The sequence below is a fragment of the Nomascus leucogenys genome, chromosome 21, assembly GCF_006542625.1.
Source record: "Nomascus leucogenys isolate Asia chromosome 21, Asia_NLE_v1, whole genome shotgun sequence".
Taxonomy (NCBI): domain Eukaryota; kingdom Metazoa; phylum Chordata; class Mammalia; order Primates; family Hylobatidae; genus Nomascus; species Nomascus leucogenys.
The window spans coordinates 36,431,453-36,449,596 of record NC_044401.1 but is presented as its reverse complement, the minus strand read 5'-3'; positions in this window follow the sequence as shown (position 1 = coordinate 36,449,596).

Sequence of the window (18,144 nt, the reverse complement as noted above, 5' to 3'; positions counted from 1 at the left end):
ACCTGATACAGCCACTGCCAACACCAGCTTGGACAGCTTGGGTTCCAGTGGGTTGCACCACCACTGGTACTGCCATCATCCACATTATGTACATTGTCCAGGAGCCCAAAATCCCCCACCCACATGCCGAGCCCACTGCTGCCACTACTAGTATTTAAGCAAGCCATCTGGAGGCACAATAATTGGTTCACCTGGACCCATTAACACTGGATCCAGTAAAGGATCCTGTCCTTCATGCTTGGGGCTGAAACACAGGCATGCTGAGCTCACCACTGCCACCACAGGGGCCCAAAGACTAGGCCATCTGGAATTCCAGTCCCCAGCAAAACTTCCTCTCAGCCTCCACTAATAAATGCACTCTAAGCTACCAAAGAAATAGCAGATACCACTGATGCTGTTTATAGATAGAAAAGAGAATATACCACTGCATACAGCCAAAACTAAACCCAAAGTGCACTATCTAATCAACATCAGAGATACATCTTCAGGAAAATGTCCTTCCCTAGATAGAATATTTTAAAAATTGGAAGAAGTGATTGTTACATCAGATGTGCAGATATAAATATAAGGACACAGAAAACATGAAAGTGCAAGAAAATATGACATCTCTAAAGGAACAATAATTCTTCAGCAACAGATCCCAATTTAAAATATTTGCAAAATCCCAGATAAAGAATTCAAAATACTCATTTTTAAAAGGGACTGCAAGATATAAAATAATTCAGAAACATAATACAAAAAAATCAGAAAAACTACCCAGGGTATGAATGAGATTTTTTCAAAGAAATAAATTTAAATTAAAAAAGAAAACACCCACAGGAATTCTGGAACTGAAGAATTCACAGAATGAAATGAAAAATTCATTTAAAACATTTAACAATAGAGGGTATCAAGCAGAAGAATGAACCTCAGAATTTGAAAGTAGGTCATTTGAGATAACACATTCAGATTAAAAATAAAGAAAAAAGCAAATGAAAGAGAATGAGCAAAGCCTTAGTGACATTTGGGACAACATAAAGTGACAAAATATTCAAAGTATCAGTGTCCTTTAAGTCAAAGAGAGAATGAAAGGATTATAAAACCTATTTAATGAAATAATCAACAAAAACTTCCTAAGTCTCACAAAAGAATTTGGCATTCAGACACAGGAGGCCTGGGGACCCCTAAGTAGGTACAAAGCAAGAAAGATCTTCTCCATAGTACATTATAGTCAAACTGTTTAAAGTCAAAGACAAAGATAAGATTGTAAAAACAGAAAGAGGTAAGAATCTAGTCATCTACTAAGGAACTGCCATTGGACCAACAATGGGTTTCTCAGAAGAAACCTTACCGGCCTTACAGGAAGTAATAGGATGGCATAATGAAAGTAATGAAAGAAAAAAGAATTGCCACACAAGGACACTACCTACAGCAAAATTATCCTTTATAAATGAAGAAGAAGTTACATCCTTGACAGACAAGCAAAAACTGAGAAGATATATTATCACTAGATTAGCCCTACAAGAAATGCTCAAAGGAGTCCTAAACCTGGAAGCTAAAGTTATGACATTACCATCATGAAAACACAAAAAAACTATAAAACTCACACAAATGAGAAAGAATTCTAGTGGCACCACTACATAAAACCATCACACTACAATAACAAATACTAAACTTTAGAAAAAAGAACAAAGAATATACAAAACACCCAGAAAACCATTAGCAATATGACAGGAACATAACCTCACATATCAATAATAATTTTTAATATAAATGAACTAAATTCTTTATTCAAAATATAGAGACTGGCTGAATAAATTTTTTTTTAAAAAAATGATCCAACTATATGCTGCATACAAGCAATGTATTTACTATGAAGACACTTAGACATCAAGTAAAGGGATGGAAAAATATATTCCATGCAAATGGAAACTAAAAGCAAGCAGGAGTAGCTATATTTAAATAAGATAAAACAGACTGTATGTAAAAAAAAAAAAACAGTTTAAAAAAGACAAAGAAGATCATTATATAATGATAAAGGGATAAATTCAGCAAGAGGATATAACAAATCTAAATATATATGCACTCAACCCTGGAGCACTCAGATTTATAAAGCAAATATTACTACATCTAAAGAGAGAATCCAACAAACCAATAATAGCAGAGAACTTCAACACTCCACTCTAAACCTTAGACAGATCATCTAGTCAAAAAATCAATGAAGAAACACTGGCTTAAAACTGGACTTTAGACCAAAGGGACCTAATAGATATTTACAGAACATTTTATACAAGGCTGAAGAATACACATTTTTCTCATCAGCACATGGAACATTCCCCAGGATAGACTATATTTTACGCCACAAAACGAGTCTCAACAAATTTTCAAAAATTAAAATCATATCAAGTATCTTCTCAGATGACAATTAAAAAAAAAACTAGAAATCAATACAAAGTAGAACTTTGAAAACTATACAAATTCATGGAAATTAAGCAACATGCTCTTGAATGACCACTGGGTCAATAAAGAAATTAAGATGGACATAAAAATTTCTTGAAACAAAAATAACATACTGGTGAGAATATGTAGAAAAGGGAATTAGTGCACTGATGGTAGGTATGTACATTAGTCAACCAGTATGGAAAACAGTAAGAAGACTTCTCAAAAATCTTAAAACAGAGCTACCATATGATCCAGCAATCCCACTACTGAATATTTGTCCAAAGGAAAAGAAATCTGCATATCAAAGAGATACCTGTGTATTTATCACAGCACTATTCACAATAGCAAAAATATGCAATCAACATAAATGTCCAAAACCAGGTACAGGACCTAATAGACCAAGTGGTTAAATGCCCCAAAACAAGCAAGGTTAAGTGCCCAACCAAGGCGAGTCAGTTTTGCCACATCAGAGCTCCAATTAGGAAAATCTTGGATTCTGACATGCGAAATGGAGCAGCTATCCAAAGAGAGTTGAGGCAGAACCCAGTGAGGCAAGGGGTATGCTGTAGTAGATGCGAAGATGTGCCCCTCAGATCATTCTTAAATGAAAGATCTTCTGTGAAGAGTGTGCTCAGCACACTATCCAACTGTCAGTCTCTTCAAGGTTTGTCTCAACTGTACAAAGCAGCCTAGTCTGGGATCACACCCTTCCCAGGGCAGCCCACATGCAGTTACTGAAGGAGGAGCAGGTGTAAAGTTTAGACAGTTCAGCCTCATGTAAAACACTCTAACAAATTTGTTCCTGCTGAACTGCTGGAAGCTTTGTCAAGTCCGTTCCACTGTTTTCTTTGTCCAAACCAGTCTCCTCTCTTTTGCTTTAATGTGTGTTCAGTACACATATTGGATCCCAAACTCCAATACATTTTTCTGATGATGCCAAGCTACAACTCAAACAGTTCACAAAGAAAACTATAGTTCAGGGATTAAAATGCAATTAGAAAGTATTTGCTTTGTTGTCTATAGATTAAACTTAATGAAATATTTGATAAGGAAATATTTGAGATGATTTCTTACACATGTAAGAAACAGAATTTTTGGCATCTACAAAAATCCAATTCTTTTGAGTGCTGAAACAAAATATTGCCTTTTAATCTTCCATTTCAATCGTCCTTTGGTGTATTTCTATGTCTTTAGTTCAGGCTTAATATACTGCTCATTCCTAGTCTGAAAATCAGCAAAATATATGGATTCTCTGTTGTATTTGAGCTAAGTGGAAAAAAGTTCATATTTATAAAGTAGGTAATGCATAAGAATTGACTGAGATACAGTGTCTGTTTACTAAATCATCCAATTATTATTTATAATCATTATCTCTAAATATCTTATTGAGGTTCAACAAATGAAGCCATAAAATTGGACAATATTGCAAAGGGGATGAGCATAGAATGAAAAGAGAAGAAATCTATGGTTTTTCATCATTAAAACATCAGGGAGGCTGGGCGCGGTGGCTCATGCCTGCAATCCTAGCACTTTGGGAGGCCAAGGCAGGCAGATCACCAGAGGTCAGGAGTTTGAGACCACCGTGGCCAACATGGTAAAACCCCGTCTCTACTAAAAATACAAAAATTAGCTGGGCGTGGTGGCAGGCACCTGTAATCCTGGCTACTAGGGAGGCTGAGGCAGGAAAATCTCTTGAACCCGGGAGGTGGAGGTTGCAGTGAGCCGAGATCACATGAAACTGAGAATGAGTAGCCAACGAAGAAAGGATGAACCAATAGAGAAAGTATGTCATAAGCCACGTGAACAAAACGCTTATAAAGGAAGGACTGGTGTATCATGTAAAATCCTGTGAGATGTAAACTAAGATAAGAATTACAACAGGTAAGTGGATTTTGCAATGTAGAGGCCATTGGTGGCCTTCACAGATCATTTTTTATGGTATAGTGGGGTTATTAATTGGAGCAGATAAGAAAAGATAAATTAATGTATCTATAAACATCTCTTTTTTGGATTTTTGTTATAAAAACAGGACAGAGAAATGGGAAAGTTTGCTGAGCATAAAATAAGGGAAAACAGTTTCTTAAAAAAGATGGATGGAAGGATGCAATAAATAAACTAAGTTCCCTTGCAACTTCAAGATGCAGCATTCTAATAGTATGAAGAACAGCAATGCAAATGCACTATGCTGCCTTGCTAGGTCATTTTTTTTTCGTAAAGAAATTTTACCAAAGACTTTAATACATAAATATAATTTTTAAAGATTCCTATTTTTCAGTCAAGTACTTTAAATTATGATCAGCTCTCTTAAACACCTGCTTGCTTGTAATAGTCTTCAAAACAGCTCATTGTTAAACACCCAAGTTAACAATCTCTTAACAGGTTAAACACTAGCACTTAACTCCTAAAGTATATTAGCTACAAATTGAACATTAAGTAGAAAGCACTCAAGGCTATTTAAGGCTTTAGTGCCTTCTTATAAAGGTATGATATTTGCAATCAGGTATGGTTTTCATTAGCTATCATGGAAATAAACCACAGAATAAAGTTTCTAATTGGTATTACAGGAAAATGTGTCTCTGTAATCTGAGCATTTTGGGGGGTAGAGGTGGGAGGATTGCTTGAGGCCAGGAGTTCAAGACCAGCCTAAGCAACATAATGAGACACCCCTCCCCCCTCCACAAAATAACAAAAATTAGCTGGGCGTGGTGGTGCACACCTGTGGTCTCAGCTACTCAGGGAGGCTGAGGCAGGAGGATCACTGGAGCCCAGGAGGTTGAGGCTATAGTGAGTTATGATCACACCACTATACTCCAGTCTGGGTAACAAAAGACCCTGTCTCAAAAAAAAAAAAAAAAGGAAAAGAAAGAAAAAAGAAAATATTTCTTCTTAGTCAAGAGCTGAATCTAAGCAAAGGTTTAGGTTAAAGTAAATAGATCCCTTGCCCTTTCGGCCAATTTATTTTTGTCTCTCTCTGGTTATTTGGCCAGGAATATGCAGGGACCCTGGAATGCAGATTATATTTCATTGGCCATCCTTATCAGTACTTGTTTGCTTTGGGAAGCAGGTGGGCACCTGAGCACCTACTGCCAGAATTAACTACACATCTAACTATTCCTTTGGCTCCTGGCAATAACTGCATTACCACTCACCTTTCCAATTCCCCACCCTGCCGCCTGGAGATGAGTTCTAACTGCCCGGGGCTCAAGGTGAAGAGACTGAAGCTGAGGCAAAGAGTTATCCCAATTTCCAGTGAATTTGTATTGTTAACAATTTAACTTTTCAAAGGATTTTGGAGTAAAGCAATCAGCTCTCTGCTGGAGCTGGTCAGGACGCGGCGGAGATTGCTGAATCAATATGTGGAAACCTGACTGACAACTTAGGTAATTTGATGCAGGATTTGGGACAACAACTGGAGATAAATTACTTAACACAGTTGGGAACCAAAATTGTGTTCAGAAAGAGAGACGTGTTTTCCTCAGAACAGTGAGAAGAATTGTACTGACAGGAAAGTGATGGGTACAAGCAAAACTCTTGCAAACATTATTCCATATGCAACTGTAAACGTTCTGGTGAATATCTTTGAATTGTCTTTGTAGGGGGTGGGGAAGTATTGTGAAATATATGTAAATCAACAGTGATATGAATGTCTTCTGTTTAAAGTATGTAACTATAGAAGAGTTACGTACTGAATTGTAAGAAAATGCTTATTGTGTGGAGAGAAAACTGCAGCATACAAAAAATATATTTTTTCCTTTCTGAATCATAATGAAATCCTTTTAGAATTCATTTTGACTTATAACTAATCTGTGTAAAAGTTCTTTTATTAAAGTTTATTTGAATTTTTAACAAGCTTGTATTTGTGTACTAAAGGAAGCTTCTCCTCTTCACACCCCCACCCTCACCCACTAACCTAACATCCCCCTGTAATGTGACATATTCAGTATTTGCAATAACCAAGATGAATAGATCTGGCCACCTGGTCAACCCTAGAATGTGTGAGGTGAAGAGGAGGGAAAGGAGAATGCAGAAAGGGGCAAGCACAATAATTTTTTCACTGTCACAGTTACTGCCAACTCAGAGAAGGTGCTTTCTTTTTCACATTTGTAGGCAAACAAATATCAGAAAGGGTTGCTGCATTTCTGCATTGCTTCAGTGAATACTTAAAAGAGAGTAAGTTAAGTGCCTTCTGAGATGTAGCAGAGATTTGTTTGAGGCTTTTCAAATTTAATTTCCCTTTCGGATAGGATCCTAATGTCGTTTCGAGGAATAATCTCCTCCAGTAAGGTTTCCTGCTTCCATATTTAAGGGATGATGACATGTGACCTGCGTTAGGCCAGTCAGATGCTTCCTTTCGAGCAGAAGAATAAAGAGACCAGCAATGACTGGAATTTCATTCTAGCAGCTGTAACCCACTCCGATTTTTACTCTTCCAAGACTCTTGTGTTTTTTGCTTTCTAGCTTTTGGGACTACCTGACCTGCTTGTTTCTTGTTGTTGTTTTTTGTTTGTTTTCATTTTTTGCTTGAGACGGGGTCTGGCTCTGTCACCCAGGCTGGAGTGCAGTGGTGTGATCGCAGCTCACTGCCACCTCCACCCCCCAGGTTCAAGTGATTCTCATCCTCAGTCTCCCAAGTAGCTGAGATGACAGACGCTAATTTTTGTATTTTTAGCAGAGACGGGGTTTCACCATGTTGGCCAGGCTAGTCTTGAACTCCCAGCCTCATGTGATCCGCCTGCCTCGGGCTTCCAAAGTGCTGGGATTACAGGCATGAGCCACCGTGCCTGGCCCCTGCCTGTTTCTAAAACCTATGCTCATGCCCAGCATTCCATGAATTCTGTAATCCTCCATTATTTTTCCAACAAATTTCCTTTTATGTAATTCACTCAGAGTTGATTTCTGTTATTTACAATCAAAGATCTCAAAACTCATACAGAGGATCATAGCTGACTGGCCCTGATGCTGGCAATTCCATCACGGTTCTCCATGAACATATTTGTGTGTGTGTATGTGTATGTGGGTGTACGAGAAACCTCAATGTGAGCTCTCCAACACTTGTGTTACCTTTTGACCACTTCCGTTAATGTCTTTGGCAACATGTGCATATCATCATGGTAGCAAAACAATCATTTTCTTACTTCCTTTCTTGGTGAAATTGATCAAAAAGAGGACAGTTACAAATACCAAATACCAAGGAATTATCCTAAGACCTTCCCGAACTTCACTGCCTTTATCCAATACTTGGCACCAAGTCTTAGTGATTATAGCTTCTAAATATCTCTCTAGTCTACCTGCAGGACCCAACCTCCACCATCACTGCTCTGGATGATGGCTGTTTCTCACATGAGCAACTGCAAGAGCTGCCTGATAGCTCTGCTCATCATTACTTGTGTTCCTTACCATTCTATTCCTCACATATGGCCAACAATCTTAATGGAATGATAATTTATACATCTCACACCCTGTTTTTAACACTTTAGTAGCTTCCAGAGGCCCTAAGGCAGTGTCCAAAATCATTAGGTGCCCTCTAAGCCAAGTAGTCTGAGATCCCTCACTTAGATCCTTATTTCACATAACATCTGTAGTCCATCCACACCGTCTTTCACCTTCAGCAAGGAGCTATGATTCCTTTCTTCGCAGGGCCTCTTTAGCTACTTCTACACATTTTGCTTCGTAGTCCCCTCTGTACTTCTTTCTAATTAAATCTTAAGCATCCTTCAGATATCAGCTAAATGTCATGTCCCCAGAAATCACTTCCTACTCTTACTGACTAGATAAAATCCCCCTAGTATGCTCTCTTTAGAACAATAAGAATTTATTGACACCAGTTATCCCAGTTGTATTTGTACTGTAGGATTCTTTGATTAAACATCACTCCTTTCCACTTCCCAACAATAGAGTACAACTTATGTGAGGGCAGGGACTGAATCAATCATTTTCATCATAACCCACCCAGATTGTTACTCTTCCAAGAATCCTGTTGTACTTCTTGCTTTATAGCTTTTGGGACTAGCGAAGTCCCAAAAGAACTAAGTTTAGTGTCTGACACTGGTGTTTGGTACTTGGTGATGAGTGAAGAAGGTCAGTCTTTCTGGGGAAAATATGAATTCCTTGAGAACAGGAAATAAATGTCTAACACAGGTACTCAAAAATACAGTAGTTAATATATCTTCTACTTGGATTCAGTAAGGAAATTTTTCACCCTGACCAATGACAAAAGTTCTAAACATTTTCTTTATTATTCAAAGTCTTGTATACATTTTGGACACAATCTGACTTTCCATAATTTTAAAAAACAAATTTAATATCAGACACTCATCAGTTAATCAGGGTCAACAAGCCAGGCATGGTAGTCAATAGTCTTTCTTAATTAGTCCATGATACTATTTTTCTTTCAACAGGGAACATTTTAGAAAATATGAAATAATCAACTTTAGCAAAATGATTAACTTTTCCTCTAACAGACAGACTACTTTATTTTAAATGTTTCTTAATAAATTCTTAAGATATTTAAGGAAAATCCTAAATTATGTAACAACCCTACCTCAATTAACTTTCAGACATGAGCCTTTGATTTTCTGGTGGCAATTCAGAATTACAGATTTAGACTAAAATCTCAGTCCCTACATTCACGATCCTCCCAAGGCCCCCTGTGTTTGATGAGCCTCACTTGATCTGCTCTCATTTTCCACAATTTGCCCTGGTCCTCTGATGCTAATGAGTGTTGGCAATTGTTTCTGACTGAACATTAGCCACTTTCCCTTGTAAATAGTAGTGGCTTCATCTATAGACAGGCAAGTCTCTTTCTCTGGTAATATGAGTCCTCACTGAATTTCAGAAAGATTCGAAACCAGAAAACATTTAAGTAAACCAAAAGACCTTAAAATATTCACATGATGCTTAAAGCCAGGGAATATGTTTGTATTGTGTATGTTACACAGTAGGCTCTTAATACATATTTGTGGGATTCATAAAGAATCTGTGAACTACGTCATGACTCCCATTTATTGTCCATTCAAACCTGCTCTACAGAACTATTTCCCAACACCTGGATGAAACAGAATGCTGACTTTTTTCCCCCACAACTCTTAGATAATAAAATATGCTAGGAACAACCAATTTTAAAGAGCTAAACATATTTTGGGATTCTGTAGTCATTATAGCTTATCCATGACAGCTTATGCTGATCTCCCCCACCTGTCATAATTGCATTAGAGGGTATCTTCCCGGAGCTGCTTTGGGTCAGCAGGAGTCAGACCTCCAGATGATAGGCACATTCATAGAGACATCCAGTAGGCATTCAGGAAAATGAACCTTGGAATATTTGGCTGTGCTTTTCTATAGGAAATCTGGGAACTTTACTGGTTAATATCCACATGGCAGTAATGGCAGATAACCCATTTGTAAATTGAGTTTTAGCTTTGCTTTTATCAGCAAGAAGTATGTATAAACAGCATCTGCCCTCATTTTGTGTTGCTATAACTAGAATACCTGAGACTGAGTAATTTATAAAGAACAGAGGTTTATTTTTAACAGTTCTGGAGGCTAGAAGTCCAAGATCAAGGAGGCCATATCTGGTGAGGGTATTCTTGCTGTGTTTCCCCATGGTGGAACGTGGAAGGGTAAGAAAGGAGAGAGAGACAGACAGACAGACAGAGAGAGAGGTCACACATAAACCCAAGAGATTGAACTCACAGCTTACAGCCCTTTTCTAATCAGCCCTAATCCATTCATGAGGGAGGGCCCCTCAAGATCTAAACACCTCCTGCTAGGCCCCACCTTCCAACAACACTGTTGCATTGGGAATTAAGTTTCCAACACATGCTTTTGGGGGACACATTTAAATTATAGCAGTAACTTTTAAGAGGGAATTAAAAATGACATTCTTCCGTAGTTCCTTATCAGTGCTAAACTGGACCCAGTGAAAAAGACTAGGAAAACCTTTACATTAAGTAGTTTTATAATTCATTGTACTAATTTTATAATTCATTCTCATTCAAGATTAAGCAACAGCACCACAGATACTCTGTGGCATAGGCCTCAACAGGCACTGATAAGAAATGTGGAAATGGGGTTCCAGCCGTCTCCCACAAATAGAGGGCCTTCTCCCCTATTGGGAGGGGGATGTCTGGCAGCCTGGGGATTTTTCATCCTGAAAATCACAAAACCTATGATTTCACAGCCCTGTATTTATTTTTGCTCCTTGCTACCCTAGATAAGGAAAGTAGATGAATAAAATGTTCAGAAGGAAGATTCACAGTTCCAAGTAGCAAGAAAGAAGCACTAGTTTTCTCTTAGTAGACGTGCCTTTTTGTTTTTTTTCCTTAAGACAGAAGGTATTTACCCCAGAGACTGGAGTATTTTATAACGCTACGGTTTTAGCATTGAGAGCCATATTGTGACATTTGTACCTGAAGGAAAGCAAAACAAAGATAAGGAAGTCAAAAATATACAGAATATTTAGTTCCTCATCAAAGTTTCAACCCCAGGCAAAATTGTTCCCAGATCTATTCAATAATGTGAGCCAATATTGTTCCTTTTTTACTTACTGAAGCTTTAATTGGTATATTAGTCCATTTTCCTGCTGCTGATGAAGACATACTCGAGACTGGGTAATTTATAAAGAAAAACAGATTTACTGGACTCACAGTTCTACGCGGCTGGGGAGGCTCTGCAATCACGGCAGAAGGCGAAAGTCACATCTTACATGGCAGCAGGCAAGAGAGAAAAATGAGAGCCGAGCAAAAAGGGAAACCCCTTATAAAAGCATCGGATCTCGTGAGACTTATTTACTACTACGAGAAGAGTATGGGGCAAACCGTCCACGTGATTCAATTATCTCCCACCAGGCCCCCTCCAACAACAGGTGTGAATTATGGAACCTATAATCAAGATGAGATTCCGGTGGAGATAGAGTCAAACCGTATCGATTGGTCTTTTAGTTCTATGCATAACCGACTTATGATCAGCCATGAATGCCCAAGGGAGACATTTTCCAGTTGGCTAACTGCTGCCTAGTACATAGGTTTTACAGATCTCTTACCCTCAACTCCAAAGACACAAACCCTCTGACAGGCACAGTGGCTCATACCTGTAATCCCAGCACTTTGGGAGACTGAAGCAGGCAGATCACTTGAACCCAGGTGTTCAAGACAAGCCTAGGCAATATAGTGAGACCCTGGCTCTTAATACATTTTTTTAAGGCATAAACCCACTCACGGAGGAAAGCTAAATAGTGCTACCTCTTCCAAGAACTCAAAGAAGGCCACTAAAGGGAAAGCGTAACAGGAAGGAATCTTCTGCCCCTCTCCCTTTACTTCCAAACCCTGATGGTGAGGAGGTCTTTTGATCCTGCAGTTTGATTATTTTGAAAGATGTAGGCCTACTCCTAACCACAGACACGAGGAATCATTTCTGTCAGTTCTCAGGTTACGCCTGAATCTATCCAGGATTTTCTTCCTGACCTTGACATTAAAGCTCCCAGACAGGATGAAGTCAAGGCCCTAAGATTCCAGAGAAGAGGACACAAACCACTGGATAAGATGTAGAAGAAACGAGGGCATCGGGGGCAGGGAGAGGTAGAAAACAATAACAGATAGCAGAGGAGGAGATGGCTTCCAAGTGAGCGTCTTATCTACGCACCCCTGGAAAGGTGACAATGTGAAAAGGAAAGAGTGTTTTATATCAACTACCTGTCTCCATGTGCACCTTGTTTTGTGAAAAATAAGACTGTTTTCCCTTTGCTGACGAATGGTTCCTGCAAAGCCTTTCGAATTGTACCAAAAATACCAGAGCTGTTAGAAAACAAAAGGTCCTGGCACACATTTAAATGTTTCTTTTCCATTCTTTCAGTCTCGAATCCTGTATCTGGCTCCCTTTGGGGGTGACTCTGCCTCTTTATAATAAATCAAGTACTACATGTAAAGACTGTATATGTCATTCTTTCTAGTAAAGGCTTAAAGTGGGAAAAAAATACCTGTTGCAGTTTTTGGTTTTTACATTCTCCAGGTGTCCATCACAAAATTTGTGCTGGAATCTATACTTAGTCTAGCTTATGAAGGACCCACTTCTGTATGTTTTGGGCAAATTTCCTCTCATTTGTCTGCTTGTATAATACTTCCTCTCCACCCCTCCCTGCCTTTCATAATTGCTATGCAATGGGATTTTACTTAGAAGCTAAACTAAGTCATCAATATTTTATTGCTGGTTTTAACTACAATAATTATAATTAAAATAACTATATATATAGTGTACATTAACAGCTCAACATTTTACAGAAAGGTTCTAAAGAAGCTTCTTCCCAAGGAGCAGTGAAAATTTAAATTACTTTCAAATACAGTTACTACTGATTCCTAAAAACCTGGAATGGGAAGAAAGGAAATGGGACTATATTGTCTGTCCCGTGTCTAGAGGGCAATTGTTTTTTCCCCACTTGCCAAGAAGAGAAGTGAACTGGAAGAATGTGCTTACCCAAAGCTACCATGAGTATGCAAATGCCCTTGGAATGTTTCCAATGACTTTAACCAAATATTCAAACCATAACAAGTATTCCCTGTGGCATCGTTGAAGCATGCTGCAGTTACACATTATAAATGGAAGCCAAATCACACACTTGTGTAAAATGACTGGTCTAGCAGAAAAACAAGTTATGTATTTAATAAGCAATCTCAACTTTGTAATGTAGTGAAACCCACTTGTAATTTCTTTCATATTTGTTTTTTTCCTTCTGCACACACTGTTCATTTTTAAAGCTCTCTACAAGGCTTTTATAAAAATCAACTTAGCCGATACACCATCACTCCAATTTTCTTTGCCCATTCCTTTGAAACACTGTACCCCATTCACGAATATTTGTCATATCAAAATGCATGAAATGCAGTTGTACGGCATTCCTGACAGCATGGTTTTTATTCATGAAATACGTATGTTAAAGAAAGAAGCCTTCAATATGTGTTTATAGTCCATATAGACATGCTTTCTATTTTTTCAACCTGTGGGACACTTTTACAAACAAAAGCCATTCATTCGTAGCTTGTCTACCAAACGAAGGCTGTTATAGTTTCTCATACTGGCATTTACTGCCCCATGATTCTGATTGCCTTAATAAAGTGGCATCATGGGCATTTTTGCCGATTAAACATAAGGCTATTGTTAAACATTCAAATACTGGATATGGCAGTCAATTCCAAAACAGCCTAACCTGAAATCTCACCAGAAAACAGAAACTGTCCATTCAAAGATGAAACTATCTATTGTTACCTTCAGCAGACCCTTTACTAGTTGGGTTCCCTCTCTACTAAATTACTTTATGGATTCCCATGACATTTCACATTTCTTTAATTAGATTATTATCTAACTCCATTTTGAACTATTTGTAAATGTGTTTTCATGCATCCAACTCCTCAGAATGTATTGTGTTGTTTAACAGGCATCCAAACAAACTGTCCTGTATCAGACAGGTTTAAATATTATACTGACAATTTCCCCATGAGATAATATTACATGAAATTTTTCTTTAATCAACTTTGATTGAAAAGAAAATAAGACCGTATTTTACCAGTGAAGGCATATTGGCTTAGGTATTCATTGCAGTTTAGATCTATTTTTAACCTTGGCTTTATGTTTGAGCCAAAAAAGATCACCCACTTCCTGAGGATTTTTCTCCCCTTTTGCTGATTAGCTATAGAATGAGGAGAAGCACCTGACGGGGCCACATTAAGAAGGATGCTAAGCGGTTTATAAGTCTCAGTAATTAATGACTATTTTTATCACAAAGAATATAGACTGGCTTCTTCCATCTATCAGAAACTCAATGTGAGTCCTTATAAGCCTCAATGCAGCATAATTGGTGCAATAGAGCTGAAAATGAGATGGAGGATATAATGCAGCTTCAGTAATCCTGCCTTTAGCTAAAATGGAACAGTAGAAGCCCTTGGCAGCCGCCAGTGTGGCTCCCACTAACATTTAAAGCCAGCCAGCTGTCTACAGTTCCTTGTGAAGCGCACATCACTGTTTATATCCTTAAATAGAGTTCAAATGTTCAAAATAATTATATTTATGAGAATGATTTACTGTGGTAAACAATTTGTTTCTCAGCCTTTTGGCTGTAATTGGATATTTTCTCCAATTAGGAACCATCACGGACTGCGTACTTGTATCAGTTTTTATTCTGACCACCGTGTGCTTATAATGTGCTCTCAAACCTCTTGGGATGAACAAATGGGTTTTGCTTTCTCAGTGTTGTTATTTAAAAAACCACCCTCTTGTAAAGCATAATATGCTAATAATAGGTCTGGGGACTCAACTGGGAAAATGACAAAAGCTTCACACTCAGGAAAGCATGCTAAGTGAGACCACAATAAGTGCTGGGCAATGTGTGTGTTTTAGATTTGTGACTATCCCTTCAATAGCCTGAATAGCATTTCATTGTCTAAACCACCCACAATCACAAATAAGCTCCTGAAAGGTTTATACCACATGGCTGAAACACACACACACACACACACACACACAAAAGAGACGGGGATGGGAATTTCTTCTAGGAGATTCTGAGACTAGTCAGGGTTATTTTCAGCAGCCTGTTTGAACAGCATATAAGCATTTCACTCATGTTCTTCCTTAGAGTACCTGCACCACCCACCATAAAAATGAGACTGGTTTCTTTAAAAGAAGGCTATGTCTGAAGATCCACTAGCAGTATCTTCCATGAGTATATTATATAACAGCTTCATGCCACCTCTCTCGAAAGTTAGAAAGTCTTTCTGAAAAATTCTCTTGAGATATGCTAAATATCCAGAAATCAAAAACATCATTGAAGAAACCAATTAGAATCAGATTAATCCAGGGCATGGTTAGTGTCATCTTAAGGGGTCCATGGTGGTCCTAGCTAGCCAGCATCACCAGGGGGCGACTTCACCTTCCATCTGATTCACTTTCAAAGTTGAGTCTCAGACCGGGCGCGGTGGGCTCACGCCTGTAATCCCAGCACTTTGGGAGGCCGAGGTGGGTGGATCACGAGGTCAGGAGATCGAGACCATCCTGGCTAACACGGTGAAACCCCATCTCTACTAAAAATACAAAAAAATTAGCCGGGCGCGGTGGCGGCTCCTGTAGTCCCAGCTACTCGGGAGGCTGAGGCAGGAGAATGGCGTGAACCCGGGAGGCGGAGCTTGCAGTGAGCCGAGATCGCGCCACTGCACTCCAGCCTGGGCGACAGAGCGAGACTCCGTCTCAAAAAAAAAAAAAAAAAAAAAAACAACAAAACACAAAGTTGAGTCTCAGGCACAGTCTGGTGTTCAGGCCGCTTATGCTGGCAGCACCTTTTCAAGACAGATGGTGGGAGCAGACCAGGGGACTGGGCCGGAAGCAGTCACAGGTCAGATGACCGCCAGTCACGGAAGAGTCTCCATCTGGAAACCATTATCAAATTTGGGGGATTTTTCTCCCTTTCTGACACCTATATTCAGCCTGGGTCAGTTACTAGATATTTCTTTCACAAAGGGAGTTTAAGCTATTCTAGTAAGTGTGAACTCTATTTTAAGCTTCATGAAAGTTGCATTTGTGCTCAGATGACCTTGCCTATAATACAACCAGGTCACACTGACCATATTGTTGTAGAAAGCCCATAATCCTTGGGCCAGGGTTGGAAATCTTTAGGCCAGGTTACATCATATTGCTAAGTGACACATAGTGTAGGCCCTGAGAGATATATTAGTGGGCCTTAAGGGTATCATTAATCTTAAGGCTATGATATGTCTCTTATAGTATACTACAGTTAGATTTAACATCACAATATGGATAAATCGAATGAGATAGAGAAACGAGTTGTAATTAAAATCTTTTAAGAATGACTGTAAATGATGAAATCTTACACTTGAATAGGAGTCCAAAACACTATCTATTGCATTACATTACATGTGACAAGGGGCTTTCAACATGAGTGACGGTCTTCTAATATTGTTTATTATTTACTTCATATGGTCTCTAGTAGGGGTAAAAAATTTCGTGGGATTCATAGATGAAGGTCCAAGAATGACTCCAACTGTTAAACAAATAGCAAAATGAAACAAAAGTAAAATTTGAATTCACTCATTGCTAGCAGGACACTAACTATAACAAAACAGATTAGGTATTAACTATTATTTTCTTTTGACTATTCTTACAAAGCTTAATATTTTGCTAATTGAAATTATACATTTTGCTGAAATCTAGATTTGGACAAACAACATTTTATTCCTCGTAAACATAAAGCTGAATAGTATTAAGATCCAGAGTTATAGCATATAGGCAACATTAAACAGGTGATGTAGTGGTTAAGGGTGTTGGACTCTGGAGTTAGATCTCCTGGTAGTAATGTATAATTCTTGCAATTACTAGCTATGTAATCTTAGGAAAGTTGTTCATTTTATCTGTAAAATGGGGATAACAGTGAAATGAGCAAATTAGTTGATGCATAGAAATACTTAGAATGGTACAAATGTATAAGAATAACTCAAGCACTCGCTATTGTTATCTTTGCAAAAAAAGGTATTGCTAAATATTTCTGTGTTTGCATATATGTGTATATATGCACATGTGTGTATACTTTGTATATATGTGTATATGTGTGTGTATATATATATATATGCTCACACACACCCCCATTGCAAATCACATTTTACATATATGATTTGATCATCATCAACCAACAAACTTGCACGATAGTAAGGATCAATATTATTTAGTAAATGATTAAATAGAAACCCAAATATGTATGTTACTTTCCCAAGTTCTCATACTCAAAGTATTGGGGGCAGCAGCATTGGCATCCTTTCATTCCGACATGTACTTCAAAGTACTTTCACTTAAACCCTGTCAGTGGCTTTATTATTTTTTTATTTCCATAAGTTTTTGAGGAACAGGTGGTGTTTTAAGTTCTTTAGTGGTGATTTGTGAGATTTTGGCACACCCATCACCTGAGCAGTATACACTGTACCCAACTCACAAACCCTGTCACTGGCTCCCTAAGAGCACTGACTATTTTGGTAAGAGTGATTCTGGTGGTGACAAAGTACAAGTGAATGTAGGAAGAAGCAGTTAGGAGGGGGATGGTTAAATTTCCCTGAAGCAAGTCAGAGAAACCAGAGTTCCCCTTTCCCAAGGTGGGTCACAGAAACAAGAGCACCTCTTTCCCAAAGACAACCATAAAAATTACAAGTTTGACTTTAAATTTTTCCCACCTTTGTGTTTAGGAGCTGATTATAGAAAAATTATCTGACCCACTCTTGTTTGACAAGTCATAAGACTCTCATTTTAGAGGGTTCTGGTCTATACATAGGAAGAAGGAATTCGACAACAGACAGGCCAGTAAGAATCTGAACAGACAGGCTTTGCTGGGTTTATTCACTCAGTCTATTAGTATTAAATCATATCTTTTGTCCAGTCACATTTCTACATGGTCCATTCTTCATTCAACCTAAGCATAAAAATGGACAGTTTTCCCTGTGTCTTTTTATCTTCATTTGGCTTCTGTGTCACATAAAACTTCAGTTAAATGAAGTTGTTGGGCTATTCTCTTGTTAATCTGTCTTTTCTTACAGGAGTGTCAACCATGACTCATGATGGTGAGGAAAGTTATCATGCCCTTTTCACTCCTCCACTATCAAACACTGTTTATGCCAAAAATAGATTTTACTGTTTTATATTCTCCAATGTCATGAGACATTTTGAAAATACTAATTTTTTCAG